This window comes from Panthera pardus, unplaced genomic scaffold (assembly GCF_024362965.1).
Source record: "Panthera pardus isolate Hobbes unplaced genomic scaffold, ASM2436296v1 HiC_scaffold_17, whole genome shotgun sequence".
Taxonomy (NCBI): domain Eukaryota; kingdom Metazoa; phylum Chordata; class Mammalia; order Carnivora; family Felidae; genus Panthera; species Panthera pardus.
The window spans coordinates 107,772,895-107,778,914 of NW_026526732.1; the positions used below are offsets into that span (position 1 = coordinate 107,772,895).

The 6,020-nt window shown below is 53.7% G+C and overlaps 1 non-coding gene across 1 annotated transcript; it reads left to right on the forward strand.

Annotated features, from left to right (window-relative positions):
• The first annotated feature begins 3,363 nt into the window (after nucleotides 1-3,363).
• On the forward strand, nucleotides 3,364-3,435 carry TRNAA-AGC (transfer RNA alanine (anticodon AGC)). Its single transcript has one exon. It is a non-coding gene; the product is annotated as a tRNA-Ala (tRNA).
• The last annotated feature ends 2,585 nt before the right edge of the window (nucleotides 3,436-6,020 follow it).

Genomic DNA, 6,020 nt, shown 5'->3' on the forward strand with positions numbered 1-6,020 from the left:
GTTTTCCTAGATTTTGGTGGTGTCTTTAGGGTTTTCTATACATAGTGTCATGTCATCTGCAAATAGTGAGTGTTTTACTTCTTCTTTTCCAATTTGTATGCCTTTTATTTCTCTTTTATTTTTTTATGTTTATTTATTTATTTAGAGAGAGAACATGAGCGAGCACAGGTGGGGGAGGGGCAGAGAAAATCCCAGCAGGCTCTGCGCTGTCAGCCTGGAGCCTGGCGTGGGGCTCAGTCTCACGACTGTGAGATCATGACCCCGGCAGAAATCAACAGTCAGACATTCAGCCGACTGAGTCACCCAGGGCCCCTGATGCCTTTTATTTCTTCTTCTTGCCTGACTGCAGGAGCTAGGACTTCCAGTACCATGTTGGATAAAAGTCCAGAGCGTGTTTCCTCCCTGTACTTACCATCTGTCTTTCCAAACTCGGGGGCAGTAGTTGCTGATTTTTCAGCCTGTTTTGCTTTTTACTGGTTAGTAGGATGGAGTGGTAACTTCCAAAGTCCTTACCTATGGAATCAGAAACTGGAGGTCTGTTGGCTGGGGTTTTTATTTATGTTTTTGCCTCTGTGTTTGTTAGTGAAATTGTCCTGTAATTTTTCTTTCTTAAGTTTTCTCCATTGAGTTTTGGTGGCAATATTATACTTCTCTCCTAGAATAACTTATAAAGCTTTTCTGTTTGCTGGAATATTTTGTATAACAGAGGCTATCATTTCCTTTCAGATTTCATATCCCGTGCCAATAAAATAATATCAGACTAGAAAATATATTTTATGGAAATGTTGCTCAAACTCTCGATTCAGCTTTTTAAATGGTTGTATGTTGAATCAGATTTTCTGTAACTTCTTGGGTTGGCTTTGATAACTGGTACATTTTTATACATTTTCCATTTCTCTCTTGGAATTGAGGGGACTGAACGCAAATTTCATGATTTCTCCCATTTGAAATCTCCTAAGTGGCCACTGAAATATGCTGTTGGTTTATTTATGCAAGCATCCATCTGTCTATCCATTCACTCATTCACTCTTAAAAAAAATGACTCAGATATTTACTTAGGCCAGGTACTGTAGGATTGGGGATAGCAGTGCCTTGGCCAACCTTCAGGAAGGCACGCAATGATGTCTACCTCCAGGTTACACAGTAGATAGCTAATAGTCACCGCAGGCCTTAAACACATTTTCTCTTTAGTAAATAATAATTGCTCACAAAAAAATAATTTTTATCCTTTCCTTTAAGATAGCAGACTATTATCAGGAACCACACTCCCGGAAAATCGAGTTGCAATGCTAAACGAAGACGCGTGATTGCCCTCTCGTGTTTCTCTTTTTATCCTGAGAAAACTGGTCTTTTTGCGGACTGGCTAGTGTGTGTGTCCACCAGAGGGTTCTGTACCTTCCTTGAAAACCATCACTGGCCCCGGGGAAGGGAAGGGCCATTGAACTCGATTCGACTCAGTTTTGCGCAGACTGTGGGGGCCCACCACCCCCAGTGCGGGAACACCCCGCCCCCCCAGCGGGGAGGAAGGGTGTGGGGTGCGGGGCGCGGGCCGGGGGCTCCCCCAGCCGGGAGGAAGGGCGCGGGGCGCGGGCCAGGGGTCTAGCTGCGCGCAGCCGGCCCCTCCGAGCCGCTCACACGTCCGCGCCTCTGCGCGCGGCAGCCTCAGCTCTGCTCTCCTTTCTCCCCGCATCCCCTCCGTCCTTCCAGATTTGTTCTTGGGTCACCGGGTGCGCGCACTCGGGCGCCAAGCCTCGGCTCGCAACCCTTGGGGAGAAAGGGGCCCCGATGGCCGAGAACCACGTCTGTGTAGCAGATAAAGCCCCACGGAAGCCCTCCACGGTATCGCCTCTCTCACCTCCTTCCAGGCCCTTTGTTTCAAAGACGCAGAACTCCCAGTCTCCGAATTTGGGTTGCATTCTTTGGATAAAATGGGGGCCACGAGCCGAGGGCAGCACTCTACATCTCCGCCCTTTGGCTCGTCAAGTCGAGGGGAGAGGAAGCAGATCGTTCTTGTGACAGAGTTCCCTCCACCGGCCCCGGTTTTCTAAGGAAAGGTGGGGGGCTGTTTCTGGATCCCGGGAATAGGGTACAGGGCGATTGCTGGAGCCCGGGGACGGGGTGCAGGGCTATTTCTGGATCCCGGGAACGGGGTGCGGGGCGATTTCTGGATCCTGGGATGGGGTGCAAGGCTGTTTCTGGATCCGGGGAATGGGGTGCAGAGAGGTTCCTGGAGCCCGGGGACGGGGGGCAGGGCGGTTTCTGGAGCCCAGGGACGGGGTGCAGAGCGGTTTCCGAAGCCCGGGAATGAGGTGCAAGGCTGTGTCTGGATCCCGAGAACGGGGTGCAGGGAAGTTCCTGGAGCCCGGGGACCGGATGCAGGGCGGTTTCTGGAGCCCGGGACAGGGTGCAGAGCGATTTCTGGATCCCGGGAATGGGGAGCAGGGCGATTTCTAGATCCCGGGATGGGGTGCAGGGCGATCTGGAGCCCAGGACGGGGTGCAGGGAGGTTTCTGGAGCCCGGGGACGAGGTGCAGAGCAATTTCTGGATCCCGGGATGGGGTGCAGGGCGGTTTTTGGAGCCCGGGGATGGGGTGCAGGGAGGTTTCTGAAGCCTAGGACAGGATGCAGAGCGCTTTCTGAAGCCCAGGAATGGGGTGCAGGGCGGTTCCTGGACCCTGGGGACGGGGTGCAGGAGGTTTCTGAAGCCTGAGAATGGGGTGCAGGGCTGTTTCTGGATCCCGGGAATGGGGTGCGGGGAAGTTCCTGGAGCCCGGGGACGGGGTGCGAGGCGGTTTCTGGAGCCCCGGAATGGGGTGCAGGCCTGGGGACGGGGTGCAGGGCGGTTCTGGAGCCTGGGGATGGGGTGCAGGGCTGTTTTGGATCACGGGATGGGGTGCGGGGCGGTTTCTGGAGCCCGGGGATGGGATGCAGTGAGGTTTCTGAAGCCCGGGACGGGGTGCAGAGCAGTTTCTGAAGCCCGGGAATGAGGTGCAGGGCTGTTTCTGGAGCCCGGGGGCGGGGTGCAGAAGTGGGGGGATAGTTGGGGGCAGTTTGGAGGGTCCCGTTGGCAAAGCGGTTTTTCCTTCCCTGAAGCACCTGTCCTTTGGCCCACGTGCCTCCAGAGGGAAGAGCGAGGCACTGACGGGGGGAAGCTGTGGGAGCGTGTTTCTTACAGGTTCCCCAGACGCGCGTCCCCGCGGTTACTGCGGGGACGGCTTGCGGGTCAGAGTTCCTGGGCCGTGGGTTCCCGTAGACAGAGATGGAAATCCGAGTTCCCCGAACCACAGACGCATGTAGAACGTGAAGGGGGTAAATTTGTATCGTTCTGTGAAGACAGTTTGGAAAAGCCGGCTCATTCGCGGAGGGGATGTAGCTCAGTGGTAGAGCGCATGCTTAGCATGCATGAGGTCCCGGGTTCGATCCCCAGCATCTCCAGCCTTTTGTCCCCTCGCAGGGGACACGCTTCCTTCTTGCTTCCGGCCCGGGTCCATCCCCGCAGAAGCCGATTCATCTTACCCCCCTCCCATCCCCCGCGGCAGCGGGGTGCGGGGCTGTCCACGGAACCCCTCCACCGTCTCCACTGCGTGCCTGGCCGCGCTTGCCCACAAAGCGAATCAGGAGCGGCTCCCCCCTCCCTCCCCCGCCCATGCAGGAAGAAAGCCTTGGTGACTTGGTGACGTTTGTCCGTGAAAAGTCTGCACCAGAAGGTTTGCGGATGAATCCGTATCTTCGCTGAGTTTCCAGGCCGTGGCCGCCAGAGGCTCCCCGGGGTGGGGGTGGGGTGCGGACGCGCGACAGGGAGGAGGGTCCCTCCCCCAGGTGGGGCGGTGCGGACGCGCGACAGGGAGGGGTGTCCCTCCCCGGGGTGGGAGTGCGGACGCGCGTGGGAGGCCCTCCCCCCTCCTCCCCAGCCCGACCTCTCGCCCCCGGGTGCGACCCCGGGAGGGCTGGGTCCGGGTGTGCTCTGCGCGGACCGGGTGTGCAGGTTGGAGACTCAACCCGGAGAATCTATGCCAGTAGACGCGGCGCCTGCGGGTGAGGACTGTCCACCGCCGGGTCCGCCGGGTCTGCCGGGTCTCCGAACGCGGCGTCCTGTTCCTCGTGCCTCAGCCTCCACCTCTCCACCTGGGACCCTCTGTCACCTCTGCCAGCAGGGGGTTTAGGGAACGGTTTTCTGTAGCTTCGCTCCCCCCACCCCCAGGCAGGCCTCCCTAGAGTCCCAGGGACCGCAGACACGACCCTGAACGTCCCAGATTCCTAGCAGGTGCAGGAGCCCGGCCTAAACTGTGACCGTGGCCAGCATCCTTTATGTCAGACCTTAATACCCCCGTCTGTCACCACGGCTGGCCCCCTGACTCCAATGGTGTCTACTGAAATTCTCTCCAAATACCCTCAAAGGTGGGATGAGGGATAAGGCAGGTCGTCTGCAGGTTTTTTCCTTTCTCAGTTAGGCTAAACTAATCTAGAGACCACACTGGCCACTCAGATGGTCGCAGATATCTGAGCAGTCCCCAGGCTGGCCACGTCAGGGGCAGCTGGAGGCCACCAATCAGATAGAACTTAAGTTCTCCACATTCAGTTCCATTAAGTAGAGAGAAGAGGGCTCTCTCTCCCTCTCCCCCACCCTCCTTCCCTTTCTCTCCTCCTCCCTTTGTCTCCCTCTTCCACACATCTCTGTCACTCTCTCCCTCTCCCCTCTTCTCTCTCTCTCCTCTCTCCCTCTCTTTCTTCTCTTTTTTTCTCCTTCTTTCCCTCTTCCCCCCTCCACCTCTCTCTCTGTCTCTCCCCTCTCCCCCTCTCTCCCCCTGAGGTCCCTAGTTTGCAAAGCTGGTCATTGGGAAGAAAGGAGATTATTTAATAATTGAGGGCCATCTGGGACAGAAGGCATATACCCTAAACTCTGCTCCCCCAGATTTAAATTTGGAGGTATCTCTCAGTGCTCTAAGAGACTCTGATATAGACTTACAAGTTTCCTGAAATAAAATTACTCCTGGAATGCGGGGGTTGATGTTGGTAACTTGGGGCTATGTCTTCATAAAGGAGGGCTTGTTTTTTTTTTTTTTTCAACGTTTTTTTTTTGTTTTTTTTTTTTTTTTATTTTTGGGACAGAGAGAGACAGAGCATGAATGGGGGAGGGGCAGAGAGAGAGGGAGAGACAGAATCGGAAACAGGCTCCAGGCTCCGAGCTATCAGCCCAGAGCCTGATGCGGGGCTCGAACTCATGGACCGTGAAAGGAGGGCTTGTTTTAATGTGTCATGTGATTCTGGCTCCCTGATAAGAAGATAATAATGTCTTTAACAATATTTCAAGAGATGACTATTTTAATCACATAAAGCCAGATCTCATTTTTTGTAGGTTTTTTTTTTTTTTTTGGCCCAAAGAATATTAAGAGGAGCAAAGATAGAAAGCAATGCAGCTATTTTCTAAGAACATAGAAAGGAGCAGAGCTGACACCTGGGGAAAATGCGATTTGCTGATCTTTATTCCTTAGCATTGAAAAGGCTAAGGACTCCTTTTATTTAGGAACAATGAAATTTCTCTGAGCCCACACTGAGTTTGACTCCATTTACCAGTTTCTACAGTCTTGTGGCTAGAGAAAATTAGAGGTGAACCTAGGTAGTTTCATGAAAAAGAAATACACCTTATTCTTTTCATTTCAAGGAGAATGAGACATAGCCGACCTGCATGGTAGTACTGGGCGATCCTCGCACAGTTTAATCTTAAATTGTGACCATGGGCCTCTTGGTCATTGAAAATAAGATATGTCCAGGTATGTAGATAGCACAGAAGGCTAATCTCTTTTCTTTCCTGTCTGTATTGGGTCTTCAGGTACGAAGAGAGGACAAACCAGATGAGGAGACAAGCCAACTGCACTTCTCATGCAGACATTTACATAGAACCAGACTGCATTCCGGGCTCCAAGATGTCAGCAGAATGCAGCAAATCTGGGAGAGCTTAAACACTCAGCCCGGGGTCAGGTTTAAGAGCTAGGAGTTCCTTGAGCCCGAAGGTCTTGCTG